Raw genomic sequence first — 26,299 nt, forward strand, 5'->3', positions numbered from 1 at the left:
GTCTGACAGATAGTACAGCAGAAGATGGGCATTAGGTCAGTCCTAGTACAAGAAAAACAGTGATTGGACCACTAGGAAGACAGAGCAGCAGAGGTGGCCATAGGGAACTAGGGACCAGGCAAACAGACTGGCCGAAAGATGTAGGTATAGCTCCAGCAGCAAGGAAGGACAAGGTGGTTGCAGAGTAATGTGCAGAAAGTCTAATGAGAACAACCATGAAGGACCATTTCTCTCCTCCTCTTCCCCCTCCCCTTCCCCTCTCCCTCCCCTTCCTCCTCCTCCTCCTCCTCCTCCTCCTCCTCCTCCTCCTCCTTCTTCTTTCTTGCAGTTTCTGGTTTCTTAAATGACAGTTTCTTTCATGAGGCCTTAAAATAGTTTACTGGTAAGAGTATTTCAGCTAAGCTTCTAGGTTTGAATAACAGAACATCCAAATGGAGATGACTTTTGGAATTCTTTTTATCAGCTAGAATCAGACATTTGGACCATCTAGTACACTTAGCTTCTGCTTGCTCCTGCTTGGTTGTGTAGGAAATTTATATGATGTTAGGCTAGCTAATAGTATAGACATTAAATTTATTTATTTTGCAGTTTTATACCTTTATTTGACAGCATTTAGTTCTTACCCACGTTAATTGCCTGTAGATTTTGGAGAGTGGTGACAGGTGCATAGGTAACCAATGTATACAGCTTGTTTGGTGAATTTTTATCCTTGTTACGTTTTCTGGTCAACCGCGCACATATGTGGTATGGAACATTTCGTATGCCTTTTGCCCAGAGAGCTTTGTTGAACCTGGTGTCCATGTGCACATCTCTTTCATGGCAAATTTCCAGATGTCTTTGAGTACCCGAGGGGCACTCTTCTTGAAACCCACTCCATGGATGTGCTTGTGAATGTTGATGGTGTATTCTTTGGTTACTACCTTGTTGATAGCCAAACAGCCCTTCTTTTTTGCCACCCTTCTTTGCAGTAGTCATTCTGCCAGGTCCTGGTTGCAAAAAAACAAACAAAAACAAAACAAAAAACAAAAAAAACAAGAATAGTATAGAAATTTATACACCCTTGCTCACATCAAGTGATTGTCATCTCTTGTTTGGTGGAAAGTATAGGGATAGAGGAATCTCCTCAAGGAAACTCCCTTTAGTAGTTATTTTTCTCATAGCTAGCAGCTAATCTGAGTACTCTGACTAGAATAGGCTTAATAATTATAAAGTAGTGCTAAGTTACTTATTAGCTATGGGAAACAAATTGTATGGTATTTCCTGGGTTTAAAGAAGAATTGATTAAAGGCTAAGAAATTGGTTTTCCTTCTTTGGGAAGGTCCTTTCTAAATCTAACTAGTCTTTGGGCACATACATCAAAGTGTAAGGGACTTGCCTGTGATTTGAACTACATCTATATCTCTTTCTGGTGAATAAAAGAAGTAGCAAAGAAGCTAAGTGTCAGAGCTTGTAAAGAGATTCTGGGGCAAGTTTGCTCCTAATGTTCCTTAATTTAAGCAAGATGGTTTCATGTTTCTTTTCTGGAATAAACTATGAAAACAAATATGTTGAGCATACTGGAGCAGAGTAGAGTAGGAGAAACAGTCAAGGACATTGTACATTCATTGACTGGGGTAGAAAGTACCCACAGTGGCCTGTGTTATTCTGATACAATAGAACAACCTAGATAAATAGATAAATTTTTTTTTTTTATATAATCAAGTTTACTCATTATTTTTGAGAGAGAGAGCGAGCGCACAAGCAGGGAAGGGGCACAGAGAGAGAGAGGGAGACACAGAATCTGAAGCGGGCTTCCAGGCTCTGAGCTGTCAGCACAGAGCCCAACGTGAGGCTCTAACTCACAAACTGCGAGCGAGATCATGACCTGAGCCGAAATCAGATGCTTAACGGACTGAGCCCCGATAAAATGTTTTAATATGCGTTAATTTCTAGGACTCTACAGAACTCGCGTTTTAAGCATAGGCTATTCTTTCTTTCAGTAAAATGTTAAATGCCACCTATGTCTTAACACCATTACAAGAACTGACCAAGTTGTTGAAAAATGATTACATAAGAGTGAGCACTAATTTTGGTTTGCTTTGAACAAAGTAGACAGGACCATTCTGTCTAATTATATTATCGAGTGGGTACTCTGCTAAGGGATCTGATCCTCACCACAACTCTGAAGTATCAGACTCAGAAGTAGTGACTCACCCAATGTCATAGAGCGAAGAAAAAATGGCTACTCTTAGAGTAGAATCCAGGCTTTGCAGGAATTGAGGTGATATTTTGCTTAACCATGGGGGGGGGGTGTCTTTTGTGTAAATTACTATATTTAAATAGTCTGTGACATCATAATTTACTGTTTTTACTAAATATCACAAATTAGGATTCGATAACTGGTTACTCCCCCCACCCTGGCCCTCCCATGGAGCTAAATTAGGATTGGAGCTTCCAATTTCATAGGTGGTAGCCTGTGGGGAGCTGTTGGGAAGGGAAGAACTTGGATCCTGTTATCTATTTCCATAGTTATAAATTTTTTGGAATTTTTGAAGCCACGAGAACTTTTTTTTTTAATCCCCTTAATTTCCTTCTTCCTCATCTTGCTTCCATTTCCTGCCCCCAAATAAAAATAATCACATTTGTAAAAGAGGGCAAAGGGTGTTGAGAACCAGCAGGTTTAAGCAGATGTTAAGTGTAAAGGGCAGGAAGCCATGTTTACTAGGCCAGGTAACTGCCTGAGAAGAGATGTGCCCTTAGAGAAGAGTCTGGGTACAAGGGTGGTAAAGACAGAGACAATTTCAGTTTCCCTTGAAGACTGTCATTCATATGGGTCCTGTGGGGCTGATGTAAAGGAGTTATTTCATTGGACCTGTTGGAAGGCTCTTGTTCTGTGTCCAAGTGGGTGAGAAGTATTTTTTTTTTCTTTTAAATTATGTGAGGGGTCTGTTGAGCACATTGGAGCAGAGTGGAGTATAATAGTCAAGGGCATTGTACATTCATTGCCTGGAGCAGAAGGCACCCACATTGGCCTGGGTTATTCTGATATGATAGAATGCCACTCGTTGGATGTAACAGAGGAGAACAACAAAAGCAGAACAATGATCAGTTTCTTAAATTTCTGTAGTTTGTTAGGAGATCTGTGTATAATAGTAAATTTATTCACAAGTGAATTAACTAGCAGGTTTTTGCTTGGTTGCTATTGCAACTATCACAGTTCCTTTCCCTACTGGGAATCCAGGTGGACTCTTGAGAAAGGTTCTTGGTTTTGTCACCTGGCTTGGTGACCTGCCGAAAACCACGTGAGATGTGCTTTATGTACCCTCATGAACTTGTGACCTTGAGTGTACCAGGGTCTAATACTATGATGGTATTAAATAAACTTCCTTTTGCATTTAGATTTTGAGGTTGGAAAAGCACTCTATGCCTTCCTTTGGTAAAAGTCTCTGAAGTTGAACAGTCTTTGTTGGTGGAATGCCTTTTCTGCCACTGGAGAGGTTCAGGCTGTGTGACCCCTTAGAGAATGGGTTATAAAAAGGACTCAAAAGTCATACTGGAAATAGGTAACCTTTAGATTATATACACATTTTGTTCATTTTTAAAATGTAAAAGTTAAAGATTTTCCTAAATCTAGAAAAGTAAAAGTGGAAAAAAGATTTTAAATTTCTTTTTTCTTTACTCTTCACCCACATTATTAGGTTTTCATAGCTCTAATCAGTATCTGTGTTTCCCTCCTATTTGGAAATATGCTTACTTCATACATAACAGGTATTGTTCTTTAAAAAAAAGGGGGGGTTTCAAACTTTCTCTGCTTTCCACAGTCCAAATACCTTTATGACTGTATCATAAATGTAAATAAAGCTTATCTTCAGTAATTGCATTTCTGGAAACAGCTTTAAGTCCTTCTCCACTTACCAGGCAGTCAGGTTTCGGAAAGGATGTTTTTTTGTTTTTGTTTTTTAAATGTGTTTATAGGGGCACCTGGGTGACTCATTTGGTTAAGCATCTGACTTTGGCTCAGGTCATGATCTCACGGGTTGGTGAGTTTGAGCCCCGCGTTGGGCTCTGTGCTGACAGCTCAGAGCCTGGAGCCTGCTTCGAATTCTGTGTCTCCCTCTCTCGCTGCCATTCCCCCGTTCATGCTGTCTCTCTCTCTCTCAAAAATAAATATTAAAAAAAAATAAATAAATGTTTATATACTCTAGTGGTATTTGCATACACATTTTATTTTTAAAATATGTAACTTATTTCATTTGTAAGACAAATTAATTTGTTCAGCTAAAGCAAACAACCAACCAAATAAAACCAACCGTTGTCCTTTATTTTAGTTGCAATTTTTGGCAGCTTTTATTCCTTGGTTTTCTGACATATTCCAGGCTATTTTCTAGTTGTCCTGTTGTGCTCAGGTTTTAAGAAACTGGCCATCAGGGGGTGAAAATGGCAGAATTCTGTATCCTTAAATGAACGTACTAACTCAGCATTTGCCCATTTCTGCATGTCTTGTCAAGAAAAAGTAGATTTGCTAACATCATTGGACAGGAGACACAAAGCATTATACTTTGGAAGATAGCGGCTATTTTAAATCTTCATCATTCTCTTTTGAAAATACTCAAAATACAAAATAACACTAAAGAGGAGAGGTGCAAGTTTTTTTTGATATCACTACAGAGTTGGATGTCTCATTTGCAAACTGTGTCATATAATGGGCTTCTCTTTGTTAGCTTGTTTGAATATATTCGTGTCTCTTTTTTTCCATTTATGGCCCACCAGTGTCTCTGTGAATGGCTGTATGAACAACCGACCTCACTCACTGGTCTGTGTTGTCTTATCCATTGGCCAAATTTCAACCATGATTCCAGTGATGTACCTATTTAACAATTTTACTATTCCCTTTAGGAATCACTATAAAGATCTATACCCAAAGGATATTTGGCAACAGTAGGAATATGACTTTGATCCTAAGTTTTATAAATTTACATTAGAGAGACTTATAAACAATTTTTTGTTTTCATTGGATAAATATTAAAAAAAATTTTTTTTTAAGTTTATTTATTTTGGGAGGGAGGAGGGGCAGAGAGAGAGAATTCCAAGCAGGTTCCACACTGTCAGTGCAGAGCCCGACATGGGGTGTAAACTCCCAACCCGCAAGATCATGACCTGAGCTGAAATCAAGAGTTGGACTTAACCAACTGAGCCACCCAGGGGCCCCTGATGTTTTCATTTTACTTTAGAGACAGGGAGAGTGAGAGAGTGCGCACAAACTGGAGAGGGGCAGAGGGGGAAAGAGAGAATCCTAAGAAGGCTCCTTGCTCATGGAGGAACCTGATGCTGGGCTCAGTTTAAGGACTGTGAAATCATGACCTGAGCTGAAATTAGGAGCTGGTTGCTCAACCCACTCAACCACCCAGGTGCCCTTGTTTTCATTTGTTTCTTGTTATTAGGAACTTAAAGTGTTGATTCATTCGGAAAAGACCTCAGATGAGATGAAATTTGAAGTGTTTATAAAGATAGTTACCTGTTTGGGGTGGCTAGGTGGCTCAGTTAGGTAAGTGTCCGACTCTTGATTTTGGCTCAGGTCATGATCTCACATTTTGTGCGTTTGAGCCCCATGCCGGCCTCTGCGCTGACAGTGTGGAGCCTGCTTGGGATTCTCTCCCTCTCTCCGTCTCTCTCTGATCCTCCCCAGATCATGTATGTTGTCTCTCTCTCTCAAAATAAACATTAAAAAAAAATAAAAGCAAACTTACCTGTTTTGAGTGCTCACAGCATTTTTTGCTAAGCATTTTACATGCATATGTGTTAAGGACGCAAGATTTTTGTTGTCATATTATTAGACCTACAAGCGAGGTATTCTTTAAAAAAAAAAACAACCCAAAACTTCCAGGGAGGTTCTAATCAACTAAAGTTGAGAACAGTTGCTTTAGGAAGATTAACAGATACCTGGGACACCTGGCTGGCTCGGTTGGAAGAGGGTGCAACTCTTGATCTCAGGTTTGTGACTTCAAGCCCCACATTGGGTATAGAGATTTCTAAAATAAATAAACTTCAAAAAAAAAGGGGGGGGGTGGGGAGGATCCACAGATACTTGGCTTGGGTCTCTGGGTGGCTGGTTAAGTTTCTTGGAGAGAAACTATGGAAAGGGGCTTAGTGTGTAAGTGTCTGGTTGGGTTGGCAGTTGGAAATAGGATCTGAAGCCCAGAGGCAGTTGGGTTCTAGAGATGAAGTATGGGAGAATTATTGGCAGCTGGATGGTATTCAGGGTTATAGGGTTAGGTAAACTTGCTCTGGGAGAGCTTGCATGATGAAGAAAAGATGCAGAATCCTAGGGAACCTTGAAATGTTTTGAGTGGACAGAAAGGAGAAGAGAACAGATACATAGGTGTTCAACGAAGAAACAGGAACAGCAGAGGAGTGTGTGGTATTTCAGAGGCTAAGAGAGAAGATAGGATCAGATTACAGAGAACAGAGGTGCCTGGCATATGGTGAGTGCTCAATAAATACTTGTTGCAAGTAGAATTTAAGTTTCCAGTGGATTATCAGTTAGGAGATTGCTTGGTAAAAATTTAATTGGCAGTAGTATTTTTCCTACCTTACTCCTAGGCTTGTCTTGTTCCCCTTTGTAAGTTCCTTATTCTCTGCTTTAACAGAGTTTTATAGGGCTTTGCTATAGGCCATTGTTCTCCCAAGTGTGGTTCCCCAGACCAGAAGCGTCAACATCACCTGGGAACTTGTTAGAAGTGAAAATCCTCAGGCCCTACCCAGATCTACTGAATCAGAAGCTCTGGGGATGGGACCCATTCGTCTATGTTTTGACAAACCTTCCATGTGATTGTGATGCTTGCTCAAATTTGAAAACCAATGTCTTAAGACTTTTTCTCTGTGCTTTCTACTTAGGTGTTTAGTTTTTTTTTGTTTTTGTTTTTGTTTCTGTTTTGTTTTTTTTTTTTTTTTTTTTTTTTTTTTAATCATGGCTTCAATTACCATGTATGTGCCAAAACTTCCAAATTTACCTCTTCGATCCGTTCTTCTGAGGACCAGGTCCACAGATCTAATTGTGTGTTATTCATTTTGATTTGGATGTCTCTCAGTTCCTCCAGCTCAATTTGTCCAAAATTGAACTCAGAATTTTTCTCCCAGCCATCTTTTCTGGGACTCTATAGTAGACACTGTTATCCATGTGGATGTTCATGCTAGAAACTTAAGCTTGATTCACTTTCTTACACAAACACTAACAAGTTCTAAGTATATTCCACTCTGTTGGTTTAGGACACACACACACACACACACACACACACACACACACACACACCAAACAAACAAAATGGCGATAATGAGTAAGTGTCCCCCCAAGTTAATTGAGAGACAGTCTTTTAGGAAGTGTCAATTCTCAGAACTGCTAGTGAGTGAGTGATCAGCCTGCCTTGCTGAGTATGATTCCAGAGTTTAAAGGTTAATAAGTATTATAAAACATGGTTTCTAAACTCCAGTACTTCATCTTGTGTTCAACCAAAAGAACTTGTGTATAAATGTATAACAATCTGGTTACTGTTACCGGAGAGAATATACAAAGCTATGTCTGTTGTAGTCCATAGACAGTTCCAGGGAAAGGTGGGTTGTGAAGTGTAGCTAGGATGTTTTGGTTGAAGTCATGATAGCACCACTTGCTGTGACCATGGGCAAGTTAACTTTTCCTTCACTATGCCTCAGTTTCCTTAACTGTAAAATTGGAGATAATAACCATCCATACTTCAGAGCTATTAGGATGAATTATACAGTATTTAAGACTTTGTAAGCGGTGCCTGGCATATAGGTAAAGGTTCAATAATGTAAGCTATATTATTACTATCTCTTCCACCTTGTCACTCTAGTCTATCCCTTCTTGAATTCTGTTGGCTACTAGTAGCTATTCAATTCAGACATACCATGCACTTGGATGCTTTAAAAATGCTTATGCATCCAGGTCTTCATTTAACCCTCCTCTGATTCCCCAGTTTAGGTTAAGGTTCCTTTTATATGTTTCCTTAATACCCTGTACTTTTTCACAGTACTTTGTAAACATTATTATTACGTTTTTAGTAATAGCTTTATTGAAATAGAATTCATATACCACACGGTTAACTCATTTAAAGTGTGCAGTTCAATGCTATCCACAGAATTATGTAACCATCACCAAAATCAATTTTAGAGCATTTGATTCAAGTCGTAAGAGTACCACTTGCTATCATGAAGATAGCAGAAAGGGTCTCTGTACCCAGTAGGGGTCGTTTCACATACCCTCTACTCCTCCCAGAAAATCTGCTTTCTGTCTGTCAAGAGTTGCTTTTCTGGACATTTCATATAAATAGAACCATGTGTGTGATCTTTTGTGTTTGTTTTCTTTCATTTTGCATAATGTTTTCAAGGTTCATCCATGTTCTAGTACATACCAGTAAGTCATTTCTTTTTATGGTTGAATAGTATTCCCTTGTATGGATATACACAGTTTGTTTATTTGTTCATCAATTGATGGACATTTAGGTTGTTTCCACTTTCTGGCTGTTAGGAATAATGGTATTGTGAACATCCATGTACAGGTTTTTATGTGGACGTATGTTTTCATTTCTTGAATTTATACATCTTTAAGAGTGAAATTGCTGGGTCGTATGGTAACTCTATGTTTAACCTTTTGAAAAACTGCCAAATTGTTTTCCAGTGCTCCTGTATACTTTTTACATTTCTAATACCAGTATATGAAGATTCCAATTTATCCATGTCCTTGCTAACATTTATTTTCACTTTTCAATTCTTGCCATTCTGGGGGGGTGTGAAGTAATCTCATTGTGGTTTTGATTTGCATTTTCCTGATAGCTAATGATGTTGGGCATTTATTCATGTGTTTATTAGTAGTATATCTTTGGAGAAATTATTTATTTCCTTTCCCCAGTATTTAATTGGGTTGTCTTTGTATTACTGGGTTACAAGAATTCATTATATCTTCTAGATACAGATTCCTTATCAGATACATAATTTGCAAGTATTTTCTCCCATTGTGGGAGGTTGTGTTTTTCACTTTCTTGATAGTTAAAATTTAACATTTTAAATTTGGTGGAGTCTGTTTTTTCTTCTGTTGCTTGTACTTTTGGTGTCATATGTAAGAAACCATTGCCTAATTCAAGAAGATTCATTGCCCAGTTTCTTCCAAGAGTTTTACATAGTTAGTTTTAGTTCTTACTCGTTACGTAACTATTTTTCTGTCTTCTCTGTTAGAATGTCAGCACCATAGGAGGACTAGGATGGTGTTTGTCTTATTTATTTGTCCTTTGGGTCTCATTTAAGGCTTGGGAAATACTAAGTGTTCAGTGATGATTGTTCATGATTTTGGAAAGACCAACTTTGAGGAGCTATTATCAAAATGCATTAAACACCTAACTTGAAACAGTCTAGTTTTTTGTTTTTTCTTTTAAAGCTAGGAACTGAAATATTTTGTTAATGTTGCCAGGAGCTGAATTAATACTGAACATTAGGTTTTAGGTAAATAAGTGTGTTAATTACAATTGCCTTACTTAGTTCTCAGAACTTGCTTGTTGGTAACATTACAAAACTGGACTTCATAGCTGAGTATTTTATGCATTTGCTTTTAGACTTTTAGAATTTTTACTCTGTTCTCCATCTTTGATTCTTAAAAGAATAAAGCAATGAACAAGTCCCATATTTCTAAACCTCTGTATGTCCTTGTGATAAACAAATTTTATGCCACTTTCCAGGAATCTGATACCACCCTCAGTAGGTGTTGGAAGGTATAGAACCTCTTTTCTGGTTATTTCCACAGTAAGGAGGAGGATTTTGTGAAGTTTTCCTAACAAATGATGTTCTCCTTCCTGTAATACTAGATTTGGAGTTAAGGTGGCATCTGAAATGAGGGTTTTGACGTATATGAAATTCAACTACTGTGACTTCCCTGAATAACATAGACTTTGTCTCTGTAAAATTGGAGCTTAATCTTTTGAGGAGAATTGGCATTTTGAGAATGAGTGATTTTGTACCTGACTAGGGGTCAGTTTTTTGTTTTTGTTTTTTAATGGATTGATGCTATAAAGTAATTTTAATGTGAGAAGTACCACATACTAGTACAATAATCAAATTTAGGTATCTTGATAGATTTCAGACAGAACCTGGAGGAAAATTTTTAGGATGAAGCTAAATCATGGAGGGAAATATCACCTCATTTAATATTTGGGTTTAAGAAGCCCTCAGTAACGGGTATTTATAAAGAATGTGTAGGTATTTGCATATATTAAACAAATTAGAATTTTACATCAGAAAAATAATCTGATTCTCAAGGGAAAGAATAGTATTTGGATTTATTGCTTAGTTACAGTGACTTGTCTGCTGCTAAAGTGATGATATTGTTTAATATGAGAGAGGTATATGTCTCAATTCTGATGAAATTACCTTTAGGTGTGTGTTTATGTTTGTGAATTTAATTTTTACGATGGTAACCTCATTCTATCATGAAAAACTTAAAAAAATCTGCTAGCCTTGAGTGCTGTATTTTTTATGTTGGGAATAGCAGATTATTTCTAATGCTTGAAGCACCAGCCCCTGTCTTATAAACAGCATCACTGTCTTTCTTGTCCATGAAAATATCTTTCAGAATATGTAAGTTTGGGTACTAATTAGACATAATCTTAAGTCATTTGTAGTGGGGGGAAACTTTCAATGAATTCTTCCATATTTCAGGCTTCCCGTACTCACCTACCACTTTATTTTATTGTGAACTTGAATAATTTTCTTTTTGAATGATTTTTTTTCTTTGATCCATAGCAGTTAATTGCAAAACAAAAGCAACAAACAAAATATGCCAAACTGCAGCTTCCACAAATGTCAAGAGAATAGCAGAGTTCCTGTACTTCAAAGTTGTGAGGGTGGGTGAGGTGTGGGGGTTTGATTGAAATGAAGGGTTGATTAGTCTTCTATGTTCTATTCAGTTTTCTTTTGACCTTTAAGTAGGTCACAAATACAGAAAACAGAATTTTCTCATTTATATTTTATTTTGTTTTAAAAATAATTTACTACTTGTATAATTTAGAATAGGTTTGCAGCACTGTACATGTTTTTATTATTTATTATTTATTCCCCCCCCCCCCCCCCCCACCACCCAGAGAGGGGCAGGGAGTGTTACACAGTTCGGTTTTTAGAGATGAAGAGGAAAATAGAAGCTAGTTCAAAAATTTGACTTGGGCAGTTTTTTGGGAATGCCATTTTGAAACATGAGATATACCTCTGTTTTGTTTTTTTGTAGTGCTTTCTTACCTCATTCTTACCCTAAATTGCCGGATAAGTTTAAATGTATGGCCTCAGAAATTAAGGAGTGCACTTGTTGTGATGAGCACAGGGTGATGTATGGAACTATTGAATTACTATATTGTATACCAAAACTAATGTAACGCTATTGTGTTAACTAACTGTAATTAAAATACAAACTTAAGAAAATGGAAAAATATGGCCTCACTCTTAAATAATGATAAAATTATTTTGTCTAAAATCACTGTAAATTGCAAATAATTTAGAGGCCGACCCATTTTTATTGTAATCATCTTTCTAGGTTTGGAGCTGTGTGAGACTGGTTTGCTTTTCAAAATATATTTATGAGGTTTATTACAAAATATGGGTTTTACCTACTTGGTTTTTGTTCTTTGTGGCAAAAATGATGTTGAATGGTTCTTGGCACACTAAGGCTGTATCTGAGGAAGTGCCCAAGAAGAGCTTAAATCCTTGGGATTCTTTTAAAAATAGCTCATCTGAGAAGACACTCCCCTTTCAGTTTAGTGTGAGCAGTAGACATCTCTCACACTAGCTATTAATTGATATAAAATATAAATTCTAATTAATGCATTAGAATTGCATCTGGAAAGAAGGTTTCAAAAATATGAGTTTTATTTTTTTATTTTTTTTATTTTTTATTTTTTCTAAAATATGAGTTTTAAAAACAACCTATGAAAAATGTTTCATAAAAATTTTCACTGAATAGGATTTCTCCCAGGCCTGAATTTTAGACCCCATTTTTCCTCTACTACACTTCATACACTACTGTGTACTGTGTGTATGTGTAAGGCCGTGTTGGTGTGGTTATAAAGTCATAGCCTTATTAAATGTCTTTTTTATACTTCTTCCGATTTTGCCTTGAAGTCCGTTAATAAAGCATGAAGTAATGTAATTAATGTAGATTGAATAAAATATCGACAAGCCACAATGACAGATAAAGTGCCACATTTTAAACCTGTGTAAGAACAGTGGAGTACTCCTACAAACCAAGTTTTATGTTGCTATTTGTTGCCTGCAGTGAATTTCTACTTCTATTAAATATTTGTGAAACACATGGTTTTCTGTAGAGTTGCAGTGTTATATTTAAAGGTTTCCACTTAGTTGTTTCTACACAGCATCCTTTTGAAAGTTATAACGTTGCATCTAGTATCCAGCACATATTTTAAGTTTATGGATTATGCAAGGAAATAATAAACATCTTTGTGTTTAAAAACAGGCCATATTTAGGTCTTACTAAATGGAACCTTCCTCCCCGAGTGCTTTTCAGATAATAAAAAATTTTTATTGTGTAAAGAAGGAAGAGAATTTAGCATCTACATTAGGATCATTTTTTCCTATATCCTATTAGCTAATTCCAAGATTGTTTAATATGGTATCCACCCATTTCATTTGGCCACAACTTTTGCTCTCATGAAAGTAAGACTGATTGTTCTGAATTGCTGTGTGTATGTGCTTTGGCACAGCATGAAGGTACCCTTAATAACATTGCCATTGTCTTTAAAACAGCTTGCAGTTATGACTACAAATAAAAGGGTGCGACAGGAGGGCATGGCAGATAATGGCTCATTTTTCCGCCCCTAGTGTTTAACAGATCTGCTTTGTTCTGTGAGCCTTTTGTGTTCCCTTGGACTACCTACTGTATTTTCTGTTCCTAGTCAACTAAAATGTTTGCAAATTTGTCACTATAACTTTGACATGTCTACAGTCAACCACCTGATTTCTTTTTGTGGAGGAAAAGAAAACAATTTTTGTGGAAAGAAGTTTAGTGGCCTGACCTCTATTGGCATTTATTTTTTCATTTGCATGTTTAAGTGCTTACATGTTTAAATTGTGTGACTCTTGTCCTCCAAATGTTTGTTTACTATTGTCTGTTTAAAAATTTGGGAATGGTCTTTAGTTTTAATCTTCTTCCTTTTTTCAGTGCACAGTAATACAATCTTTATTGTGTAATTTATTTTTAAACAAGGATTTTCTATGGAAAGAATTGCTGGCTATTTGAGTGGCTCTGTTTTAGATTGCTGAGAGATTCTATTCTGACCATTAAAGGAGGATATTATTTCTGCGGTCCTTATTCCTATTTTATTTTATTTTTTTGAGAGAGAGAGAGAGAGAGAGAGAGAGAGAGAGAGAGAGAGAGCGTGAGTGCGAGTGCGCACGGGGCATGGGCAGAGGGAGGGAGAGAGACACTCTTAAGCATGCTCCGCGCCCAGCGCGGAGCCTGACGCAGACTAGGGGCTCCATCTCACGACTGTGAGATCTTGACCTGAGCTGAAATCGGGGATCAGGATGTTAACCAACTGAGCCACCCAGTGCCCCCATCTTATTTTAAATAACTGTATCAAGTGATGAAGGAGGAGAAAACAAATGTTCTCACTGCTTTACAAGGTTATCTTCTATTCCTCATTGACCCCTTTAAGAGAAGGACTGACACTTAATGTCCTTCTTGGCAATCACATACGGTTGTTAGCATTTATTCCTATCTTACTGATTCAGAAATGGAGGACCAGAGAAAACAAGTATTTTACCTAGGATTGCAGACATATATCTTATAGTAGTGTGACTCTAAAGCCAATACTTTCTGTACTAAGCATATCATTTTCTACTTGAAGTGGCTTATTTTTAGGGTCAGTTTATCCTTTGGGAGATACAGTTAGCAGCATAAAATATATAGTTAATGTGTTAAATAAGTCAGAATTCAACGATGCTTAAGGTATACCAAGGAGCAAGGATAACTTGTCTTTGATGTTTTACGGAGTTCATTGATAAATAGCCTTACCTTTAAAAGTACTGCTGTAGTACTTTAACATGGAATTTTAAATATGATTTTCACGTTAAGGTTCTTCCATATTTGGGTTATCATCTTCATTTTACAGATGCTGAAACTGAGTTGCAAGCTTGAGGTAAGTGCTAAGTATTGCTAGATGTGAAGTTCAGGTTTTCAAAAGAAAACAGTAGTTTACTATACATAAAGAGAACCCAGTGATTTGCAGTCAAGATACTTCAGGTGAGCTATACCATCAATTCTTCCTTAGTTCCCTTATCTTTAAAAAGAAGAGATGAACCAAGTGATCTCTAATCCCTCTTTAATGATGCAGATCTCTGTTTCAGAATGATTACATTTTAAAAGCTTCAGGGGTCCATGAATTTAAATGGGAAAATGTTAGATTCTTGTTTTCACTAATCTCTAACTGAAATTTAACATTTGCTTCAAACCACAGCAAATTAGCAAGCAGTCCCTGTGACTTTGTGGAATCACAGGTTTTTTTAATTTAATTTTTTTAAGTTTATTTCTTTTGAGAGAAACAGAGACTGTGCATGTGAGGGAGGGGCAGAGGGGGGGGAGAGAGAGAGAGAGAGAGAGAGAGAGAGAGAGAGAGAGAAAGAAAGAGAGAAAGAGAAAGAGAATATCTGTCAGCGTGGTGCCCGATGTGGGGCTCTAACTCAGGAGCCGCAAGATCGTGACCTGAGGTGAAAGCAAAAATCAGACGCTTAACTGACTGAGTCACCCAGGCGCCCCTGGAATCAAAGATATTTTTATGTCACATTGCAGTTGTTGCAGATATCGTGAAGATACCATTTATGTTGGTCATAATTTGGAAATTATGGTAGTTAATAGCTTGTCATTGAAGCTTGTTATTTTATATATTACAAACGTAAAAAGTGCATTTAATACTAATGAGTTTTCAAAAAATATTTTGGTAACAGTATTTTAACATAATTGGTTTTCGTTGTGTGTATGGTTTTGTTTTAAAAAATATTCTGAGAGTTTACAGTTTTCACGTACTCCAAGGAAATTTAAGGCACAAAAAAGTTTAAATTCCCGTTCTCCTCAGTGGCTGCAAAAGGGGCCCAGGTTGCTTCTGGTTGATGTGAAAGAACTTCTGGGTACTACTTTTTGGGGGGCTGTGAGTGGATGGAGAGTCATCTCTGTATCACTCTCAGGTTTCCAGAATGATGGATTATGATTATGTGACTTTTTACTAATGCTGAGGAAGTGAGATATAACCAAAATGGCAATAATAGAAATAAATTTATGATCGTCTCTATTTTGGATATGCTTTTCTGCAAGAATTAAGTTTCTAAGTGGTTGTTCCATTTGAGGGATTGTAGGAAAAGAGCTCTTATTTGAGGTTATCTGCTGTTGATATTCTAAGCCAGGAGGACTAGCTTGCCAAGAACAAAAGTTACCCACACAGCACATGTACTGCACAGAATATTTCTGAAGTAGATCAGTTGGAAGGCTGTATTACCTTAAAAACATTAGGATTAGGATATTTACTGTTGAGTTTGTGTGTGTGTGTGTGTGTGTGTGTGTGTGTGTATTTGTGTGTGTGAGTGTGTATTTTGTTTGCCTTGTTCGTTTGTTTTGCTTGCTTGGCTCGTAGTAATTTCTGTATTAATTAGTTATGAGGAAGGAAATAGTAGGAAATTCTTCATATTGGTAAGAGTTAGGAATATTCACAACACTCAATAGTTTAATTGGAACACAAAGGCTGTGGGATTGTGTCCTGTGGTGAGTCTGTTATTCCATTTGTGATGCATTTATCTTTGGATTGGGTAGGGTGGGATATGCATTCTCGAAGTTACAATAAGTTTCCAGATCCTTATCAGTCAGTATTAGGAGTGACTGTTTTTAATAGTGATAATGAGGCAGCTATTCCCAGGAGGAGATTTAGTCACTGGCAAAATTGTCAGAACCCTGAAATAGTTCAGGAAAACTCAGGATGGAAAAAGCAAGTTGTTTCAAAAACAAAACAAAAAACTCAAAGGCATTTTTTTGGAGGTTGAGATGGAGTGGCTGGAGGGGGCAAGAAACCAGATGAATTTCCCAAAGTCTGCAAGGTATCTAGAAGCCAGAAGAGATTAGTAGTATTTACCTAAAGCACTCTAGTGTGAACAAGAAGTTTTGAATGTCATAAGATTAAATTTGTTAACAGCCACTAATCTGGAATATTCTTGTGTACATTGGCAAAATTTAATTTGACTTTGAGAAAAAAAAATCTTCTGGTAGCAGCTTGTTTTGGTTGCCAGTTTGAGAAAAATTTGGTATGTTATGCCAGCGAGGCATTTTACTGGTGTTAGGGGTGTGTGTGTGGGGTGGGGGAACTCTTCATGATCCTACAGGCCATATTTGCATGCCAGAGTTTACTAATTAATAATGAAGACAATCTTTGCCATGATTAGGCGGGATGAAGATGAGAAATGTAGACCATGTCTTCAGGTATGTCTATCCTACCTTAATTTTAAGTGCAAAAGGAATCTTCTTTAGGTTAGGATTTTTTTTCATGGTTTTCTGCCTGTCAGCATAACAAGCTGTAAAACCTTGTTTAGTTTTCCTTAAATCCAGAAATGATTCTATACCAAATCCAAACAAACCAAATCACTCTTAGGGGAATAAGTGAAAACATGTGTAGCTAGCTGCCTTGGCAGGCCTACATATTTTTGCAGATTGGCTCAGTTCTCTGTGCTAAGCAGATCCCTTCTTAAACATCCTATGATGACCATGACCATCCTCATCATCCATTGTAGAGGTGAACAGAGGCTGTGACATTTATCTGAACTGTGTTTTGCAAACTCTGACCGTAATAACTTTTCTAGTTAGATACATAGCTGACAACTGATAGCTGACCTGACAGCTATTTAAATGCAGAATAAAAACAAATAAATGTTATACAGTTGTGTTAACATAATATATGCTATATTACAATTTCTGTGTACTGAAAGCTTTAAGTTTAGTTTTGGGAATAATAAAGATATGAAAAATTGAATTTGTTGCCCCCTTAAAGGCAAACTCTAGAGTTCATTATGTTTATGTGAATTTTTCAGAGTTAAATGGAAAGTCTCTTTATAGTGTTTTGAAAGAATGTAGGCATGGAGAGGGAAACCCAGTGTGAGATATGGAGACATTTGGTATAAACTGCTGAGGTAACTCCTGGAAGGTAAGCCGCCACCTTTTCCTGAGCTGGGCCAGATTGGGTATTATAGGACGTGGTAATATCCCTAACTAATAGTTGGAGTTATAGATGATTTTGAATATTGTAAGGTGATTACGTTTCTATTATACAAGTAATACATTTTTGTAGAAAATTTGGAAATACCACAACAAATAGAAGGAGAAAAATTTCTTGTTGACAAAACTTGTAAGCTTGAAAGAGGAATCATGAATTAAAACATCCTGAAGTTTTTCTGCTAGCTTTTTTCATGTTATGATTTTATGTTTTATCAAAGTGGTAAATGTGCATAAAGATTTAATAGCTCTGTAAGATTGTTTGGAAAAGCAACAGTTCTCCTCCCACTTCATCTCCTACTTCTCCCTCTCTAGAGGCAAACATTTTAATTTCTTATATCTGATTTTTTTTTGCATTTCTCTGTTCTCGTAGGGGAGGGAAAATTTTCTTCCTAATGCCCTTCTAGGTTCTGTAGCTGGGGCCCTGTAAATTGAACTGACAAAAGACAGATTAACAAGAGACAAGCATACAAATTTATTTAATAAAAGTTTTATGTGACACAGGAGGCTTCATAAAGAAATGAAGACCTGAAGAAATGGTTCAGTCTGAGTATTTTTATACTAGATAAAAAAAATTTTTTTTTGAGAGAGAGAGAGAGAGAGAGAGAGAGATGGAGATGGAGACCTAGAATCTGAAGCAGGCTGTCCAGGCTCTGAGCTGCCAGCACAGAGCCAGACGCGGGCCTCGAACTCACGAACTGCGAGATCATGACCTGAGCTGAAGTCGGACGCTTAACTGACTGAGCCTCCAGGTGCCCCTGCACTAGATTTGATGGAAGAGTGGAAAGTCATAGAAAAACATGATAGGACAAAAGAATATGCACTCAGGGTATTAAACTGGGGAAACTTGGCAAGGCCATTTCCTTTGACTTCTCTCTGTAACCCTCCATCTACACAGATAAAGATGTTCTTTTCCTGGTATAGAAAGGACATCTCTTACATGAAGGTCTTAGGACCTGCTTCCGGACAGAAGGGAAAGTCAGAAAGTCCTTCCGGCACCTTCCGGCACCGCAGGTTTTTTCAGTTTAAAATATTCAGTATACCAAGGCGCCTTATTTTGGGGTAGCAAGTTCTGAACACTCTCATTTTGTGTGTGTGTGTGTGTGTGTGTGTGTGTTTAAGTTTATTTTTGTGAGAGAGAGCGCGGGCACGTGTGTGAACAGGGAAGGAGCAGAGAGAGACAGAGAATCCGAAGCAGCCTCCTGCGCACCATCAGCGTGAACTCATGAACCATGAGAACATGACCTGAGCCAAAGTCGAATGCTTAACCAACTAAGCCACCCAGCCACCCTTGAACACTGTCATTCTTTAAATTTTTTTTAATGTTTTAGTTTTGAGAGAGAGAGAGAGAGAGACAGAGTTTGAGCAGGGGAGGGACAGAGAGATGGGGGGACACAGAATCCGAAGCAGGCTCCAGGCTCCGAGCTGTCAGCATGGAGCCCGATGCAGGGCTCCAGCCCACGAACCTCAAGATCATGACCTGAGCTGAAGTCGAATGCTTAACTGACTGAGCCACCCAGTCGCCCCGAAACACTGTGGTTCTTAGCAGCGTGCTTATTATTCTGATTTCTTGATTTCTCAGCTTCAGGTAGTATCTCTTGATTTCCCATTATGGCAGATGAGGATTCAGTTCTTTCTCAACATCCACAGGTATCCTTTTTCTTCTCCGATCCTAGTGTAATTGTTCATAAATTTGCTTAGATTGGTATTCAGTATTTATACAGTTAAGACTGAACATGCTATTCACAGTTAAGCCATGGAGCAATCTATGAACACTTGTACTTTCCTGTACAACTTTTGGTTTTCCCTGAAATGTTTATTTTTCTTTGTTATTATTTACTTTAAACTTCTCTCTAATGTAGCTCAAATTGCAACTTGTTCATATTTCCTTTCAGGAAGTTCAGACAGTTAAGGTATTCTCTTAGTTTCCCTTATTCCTGAAGATGTGCTTCCATCTGGCCTGATTGCCCACTTTTTTTTATGCACAGCTCTTATCCTGGGACTTCCCTTCATCCACATCTTGAGGATGCTCCTTGCCTTTTTGTTTTGGATTTCTTGTTTTCTAGATCTCTTATTTCCCTGTTTCTTGCTTTATGCTTTTGTTTTGGCAGAAGGTATTCTGATACATTAGGTTCCTGATAATTTATGTGATTGGTTCTTTTCTTCATTTCTGTGTTTGAAATTGCACAATAAGGTGCCTTAGTGTGAGTTTGGTTCCATTGAGTACTTGGCGAACCCTTTCAGTCTGGGAACTATTTTGTTGATGACTTTCCTTTTTTTACTTTTTTACTTCATGTAAGTAATCTCTATACCCAGCGTGGGGCTCGAACTCACAACCCAGAGATCAATAATCCCAAGCTCTTCCAAGTGAGCCATCCAGGTACCCTGACTTTCTCCCCCTCTTAGTTTTCTCTTAAACTCTTGATGCTCTGATATTGGACTTCCTGGACTGATCTTCCAATCTTCTTATGCTGTTCTAAGGAGTTTTTCATTTTAGCTATTGCATTTTTAATTACCAACAAGGCATGCTTTTGCTCACTTTCATTTTCTGACTCTTTTTAGTTTTATTTTGTTTTAACTTACTGTTCTTTGCGTGTTCTTTGCGTTGTTTTAACTTACTGTTCTTACTATGTTTGCAGTATTTTCTCTTATGTTTCTGAATATATTCATGGTATCTTTTCCCCCAGAATTTTCTTTACCCTGCATAGTCTCTGTAAGGACTAGCTACATAATTTGCAGGGCCAAGTTCAGAGTGACAGTGTGCAGGGCCCCTTGTTAACATTTATTAGAGAATTTCAAGACAGCAACGGCAGAGCATTAAATCTAACACAGGGATCTTCTAAGTGCAGGGCACTGTGTGACTGCCTAGGTCACATGCCTGCAAAGCATGTGCTGTCTCTTCCAACTTGCTTTTTCTGTTTCATTTCTTTGTGCTAGAGAGGTCTAGCAATTCTTGGCTATTTGCTAATATTTAATAGTGGGATCCTAGAATTCTGATTGAAAGCTCTGCATGTGCAGTAGGACTTCTACAATTGTGGCTTCACTGTGGGAAGATCTGGCTGGACAAATTTAGTTTGAGAATTTGTCATATAATGGCAAAATATAATTTTTCCTCTTAGACTAATTGTTAATATTCTCCAGAAAAGTTTTTTCTAATCTCCCTTGCCTGGAAGTGAAGGCCTGACTGTCAGCCTTTTGGGAAAGGGTATTAATAAAGAGGGCTGGGTCGATGACTAGTGTTAGCGCATCATAGACAGTAGTTAAAATTTTCAGGAACTTTGTGAGCCGTTTGCTAAATATGACAATTATTAAAGATTATGCAAACTTAGATGTTATATTAAAAAAATCAAATCAATAAATTCTAAAAACTCACTACCCCTGAATATTTTATTACATTTTGTCATTATGGATGCTCTTGATATTATTTACATCTAATCTGTATGGTGGAAATACTATTTAATGATAGGCTACCATGCATCCCGTCTAATCTCTGTGAACAGTGATATCATTTCTTAGCTTGAAGCAGCCATGGTAAGGGTATTTATACCACAAGAATTCAGCAGATATTACAGATAATTACCCTTGTCTCCACCTCTCCTTACCCCCAAGTTGTTAAACATTTATATTTACCAACACTCCATGGACAGAGATCTAGTACCTATGCTAACTGAAACTGCCTTCGCTTTACTTGGTGATTCCCTGGTCTGTATAACCGTCTGTTTTAACCTTCTTTCGATTATCTTCAGCTCTTTGCAAGAGAGGGAAGGGCATTTGTCTGGATCTGGAATTGCATTTCAGAAAGATATTCTGGGGCCCCCTGGGTGGCTCAGTTAGTTGAGTGTTCAACTCTTGATTTTGGCCCAGGTCATGATCTCATGGTTCATAAGATGGAGCCCTGTGTTGGGCTCTGTGTGCTGGCAGTGTGGGGCTTGCTTGGGATTCTCTCTCTCCCCTCTCTCTGCCTCTCCCCTGCTTGCTTGCACATGTGTGCTCTCCTCAAAGTAAGCTTTTTAAAAAAAAAAAAAAGTTTAGTTTTGGGGCATCTGGGTGGCTCAGTTGGTTAAGCTTCCGACTTTGGCTCAGGTCATGATTTCGTGGTTTGTGGGTTTGAGCCCCACGTTGGGCTCTGTGCTAACAGCTCAGAGTCTGGAGCCTGCGTCGGAGTCTGTGTCTCATTCTCTCTCTGCCCCTCCCCCACTTGTGCTGTCTTTCTCTGTCTCCCAAATATAAATAAATGTTAAAAAACAATCTTTATTTTTAAGAGAGAGAGAGAGAGAGAGAGAATGCAAGTGGGGGGAGGGGCAGAGAGAGGGGGAGACAGGATCTGAAGCAGGCTCCAAGCTGTCAGCACAGAGCCTGACACAGGGCTCAAACCCACAAAGTATGAGATCACGACCTGAGCCGAAGTCGGATGCTTAACTGAATGAGCCACCCAGGCACCCCATTTTTTTTTAAAAGAAAGATTTTCTGTTAACCCTTCCCATTTATTCTCTGCTGATACTTTTGGGGGAATGTTGTTCCCTGATGCTTACCTTAGGATTCAGTTTTCTTAAGTCTTTGAGTCCTCTACCCTTTAGCCATTTATATTTCATCTTTCCAGGTTTTGTGACTACAGTCTCCAGTTCTCTTCGTACCATTGGGTTTATGTGTTTAAAAAAAAAAAAAAAATCTTAGTGTTTGGGGAAGGAGCAACAAATAGCTTTGTGTTTAGTCCACCATCCAGTATTATCCAGAAGTCTGGGATATAATTCTGGGAATAAATAGGTAGATAACCTTAGCAATTTAAGGGGGATCTGAATGGTCTTAGCCAACCCCTTACTGGTTTGCAAGTCATATAAATGCAGTCAGGAAATAATTCTGATTGTAGAATATTTTTCCTTTTCATAAAGTAGGTGTTGAATCATGACCTGTTGTTAGATTTTTATATGGATGTGTGGGGACGTAAGGAAACACATAATACAATTTCAGGTCACGTAGTTTGGTTTGAGGTGAATTGGGATAGTACCTAATTGTCCCAGGTCTGTAGCAATTCCTGTTGTCCTTCACTGGCTGGGTCTGCTGATCTGGTCACCTCATCCACTCTGAAGCAGGCATTTATTGCTCCCTCATCTAGCGAGTCTTCCAATCTTCTGACTTTGTCTCCACTCTTAATCTCTTCTTCTCAAATACATTGTCCTTTCCCCCCATTAGATTTGATGTGATTGGGTTAGGTAGACCCTCTTTTTCCTTAATTTCATACCAGGCCACCTCACAGTCCACTAAATTCTCCCTTATCTATTGATGATTACCTTTTGGATAAGATCAGAGTAGGAAGGTTCTAGGATACCTGGATGGCAGCTCAAGTAAAAGCAATTGCCTGTGATGTCTCAGAATGGGGATGTGGGCCACTCTGGCATTTAAGAAATTCCTGGATTCCTCTATTGAGGAATGCATATATTTACATCTTTTTTTTTTTTTTTAATCATTTTGTGAGGGTATCTGGGTGGCTCAGTTGATTAAGCATCTGACTTCAGCTCAAGTCATCATCTTACGGTTTGTGGGTTCAAGCCCTGCCGCATCAGGCTCTGTGCTGACAGCTCAGAGCCTGGAGCCCGCTTCGGATTCTGTGTCTGCCTCTCTCTGTGCCCCTTCCTGGCTCACACTCTGTCAATCTCTCAAAAATAAATATTAAAAAAATAATAATAAAAATAAAAGATTTTGTGGCTCAAGATAGTGACAGTATGGCTAAAAAGAATAAATATTTAATAAGATATGAAAGGAACAAATAAATATTTGACATTGCACATGTGAAATAGATTAGATGACCACATGAACTTTCTTGTTTGTTCACAGTTGTGAAGATGGTAATTATTTCTGTAAGATCCAGTGTACAGCAGTATCCAACTGCTAAAGTAAACATTTCTGCAAAAAGGGCTTCTGGAAACCACTGTTTATTGCTCCCTTTTCTAGTCTCTCCTTTCCTCACTGTCTTTTGTGTTTCAGTTAGAAGCTTGTATGTGCTAATGGCTTTTTCTTCTTGTTTGCTTTGTTTTTAAAAATCATTTGTAATTTCTGGTGAGCTGCCGCCTGGGAAGAAATTCTTCTCTTAGGATGGTTTGGGAGGATTAGGCCAGGTTTTTTCCATATGATTATGTGCTCAGGTCCAAAATTCAGACTCAGGAGAGTCTGGAAAGATTGTTTTTTTTTCTTTTCTGTGTTTTGAACTTTGTATTCACTTAAAAAAACTCTCATGAGTCTATTAAATCATCTTGAATCACACATTTAAAAGATCACCTTATGTGAAAACAATAGAATACTGTGAAATTGGGACTGTCTTATGATATCTAGGTCCTGTGACTGTCATCCTTAACCATACCCTTCCTCAGAAAGGGACTTGCATTTGCTTTGGTATTGCCCACATCATGCATTTACAATAGGAAATCTATACATGAGGGACCTTGTCAGCATGGTTTGGGAAGAATGATGGTAACATTATGATAGGTTTAAGGAAAGCTCACTCAGCCAGTTGGTTTTGTCAAGGTGACGGTGATTGCCTGCTGACCAGCAACCTCAGAAAAGCTCTTTTTCTCAGCCCTAGATCTTGAAGCAGAGCACTTAGCTTTAAAGTGGTGGTAAACCAGGAGCTGGTGCCACACCCCTCACATTTTGAAATGTCCTAAGCCAAATGGTAGCGTGAATTTTTTACCAAATTCATCAGCATTTTCTTTTTTCTGCCTCTTCACTTAGGGGACACTTTTAAAAAATAAGTTTTATGGTAAGAAAGTTTAAAAAATTTTTATGTATAGTCATGGTCTTTATTAAAACTTGGTAAAACAGGCTTACTGTTGAAATAGCAGATGGCTGTGATAAAATGGGAACATGTCTGTAAAAAGAAACCAGTGCAGATTGAATCATAATTATAAATATCTTTAATATGATTCATTAAGATGTTTTTCCTTTGGCCTGTTAATATTGTGTCCTCTTTTTATTCATCTCTTGACAAAACCAAAGAATTTTAAAAAGGACAGAAAATGAGTAAGGGTGACTTTGAAGTTCTTTTAGAGATTTTTTAGGACTTGGACTTTCCAAAGTCAAAGAATCTTGAACTTGTAAGAACAAGGCTGATGTTGCGTTTTTGTTTTTTTTCTTCAGTGACTTGCCAAAATATGGGTTATACTTACAAGGAATACCTGGTCCTTTTGTAATACAATGAATACCACAAGGATATTATTCACAGATGTCTTAAAATGGCAAAAGTTCTATATGCATCCCTCCCCTCCACCCCCGCACCACAAAGGAAGAAAGAAAGAAAAGAAAAGAAAAGAAAAGAAAGAAACAAACAATAGGTGTTTCCCTTATTTCCTTTGCACCATTGCCCAAAGTAGGTATATGACCTTTTGGAGAGACAACTTGCAACATTTTTAACTGGTGCCAGTGGTTAGCTCAGTGCCAAGCCCCAGTAGGTGTTTAACATTTGTTGAATGGAGAAATGAATCAATAACTATTTCCAAACTGGTACCTCTCCTATCCATTCTCTATAAAGGTACTCCAGGGATCCGTCAACAATGCTAAACCATCCATTCTACTTCCCCTTTAAAAATCCTTTAGTGTCCCTCAGCTACTTAAAGTTTGTCTCTCAGTAGTGCCTGTGTAGCTTACTTGGTTGAGCATCCGATTCTTGATGTCTACTCAGATCATGATCTCATGGTTTGTGAGTTCGAGCCCAGTGTTGGGCTCTGCTCTGACAGCGTGGAGCCTGCTTCGGATTCTCTGTCTCTCTCTTTGCCCCTCCCTACCTCAAAAATAAATAAACATTTTTTTAAGTTTCTTTTTTAAGTTTGCCTCTCAGACTTTTTTCCTTTTTAAATTGTTTTTGGTATTATAGAATTACTGTATATACTGTGGTCAGAAATTCAAACATTGAAAATATGATGCAGAAAAAAATGTCCCTGTCATCCCAAGCATAACCAGTTTTTCTGTATTTGCAAACTACACAGTCTTTTCAGTTTTGTTTCACACCAATGGTATTATACTAAAATACTGTCCCCTCTCTCCTCCATTTCCATTGGATTGCGTGAAGTTTTTAATATCATGGAAATTACTCCTTTTTGTATATTGCAAATAATATTCTTCCAATCTTTTGCTTATCTTTTAACCTTATTGTGTCTTTTCCCCAAATAGATATTTAGAATTTGTATTTAGCCAGATATGTCAGTATTTTGTGTATGTATGTATGTATGTATGTATTTATAAAAAATGTTTATTTTTATTTTGAGAGAGAGAGACACACACACAGTGTGAGTAGGAGAGGGGAAGAGAGAGGGGGGAGAGAGAATCCCAAGTAGGTTCCGTGTTGTCAGCACAGAGCCCAACGAGAGGCTTGATCCCATGAACCATGAGATCATGACCTGTGGAAATCAAGAGTCAGACATTCAACCAACTGAGCCACGCAGGCACCTCCCCTACTAAGATTTTAAAATCATTCTCTCTTATTTGACAGCATTGGATTTTACATTTTATTCAATCTGTCACTTTTAAGTTTTTATAATGAAGTAGGCATCTACCTTTTCACTCAGATACCCAGTGAGTTTATTCAAACATCCTGCTTTAATCATTTAGGGTGTTGTTTTCTTGAACTACTTACTTGTTTCTGCTCTCTTGCCATACTGTTTTGATTACTGTAGTATTTTTGTATGTTTTGGGAACTTTATTTTTCCCACAACAAATCTTAGTATTCTTTTTAAATTTAGATAAGAATTATATGCCATAAGATTTGCGTTTTAAAAGTATACAGTTCATTGGTGTTTAGTATAGTCACATAGTTGTGCAGCCATCACCTCTGATTCATTTTCATCACTCCCAAAAGAAACTCCATATCCATTAGCAGTTGCTTCCCATTTCTTTGCCCACCGAGTCCTGACCCCCCAACCCCCACCCCTAGGCCCTAGGCAACCGTTAATCTACTTTCGGTCTCTATAGGTTTGTCTGTTCTACAGATGGATCATAAAATATGTGACCTTTTGTGTCTGG

The 26,299-nt window shown here is 37.8% G+C and overlaps 1 protein-coding gene across 6 annotated transcripts in view; it reads left to right on the forward strand.

Moving 5' to 3' along the window:
• Positions 1–26,299, forward strand: part of FBXO34 (F-box protein 34) — an 88,077-nt gene that overhangs the window by 27,177 nt on the left and 34,601 nt on the right. The window contains exon 1 of one of the 6 annotated variants that reach the window (XM_078448230.2): positions 4,226–6,461. The exons of the other annotated variants lie outside the window; for them this stretch is intronic. The gene's annotated coding sequence lies outside the window, so the exon portion shown is untranslated. Of the gene's footprint in view, positions 1–4,225; positions 6,462–26,299 lie in introns of those variants that run through there. 6 annotated transcript variants of the gene reach the window in all.

Source organism: Panthera onca, chromosome B3 (assembly GCF_046562875.1).
Source record: "Panthera onca isolate mPanOnc1 chromosome B3, mPanOnc1 haplotype 2, whole genome shotgun sequence".
Lineage (NCBI taxonomy): Eukaryota > Metazoa > Chordata > Mammalia > Carnivora > Felidae > Panthera > Panthera onca.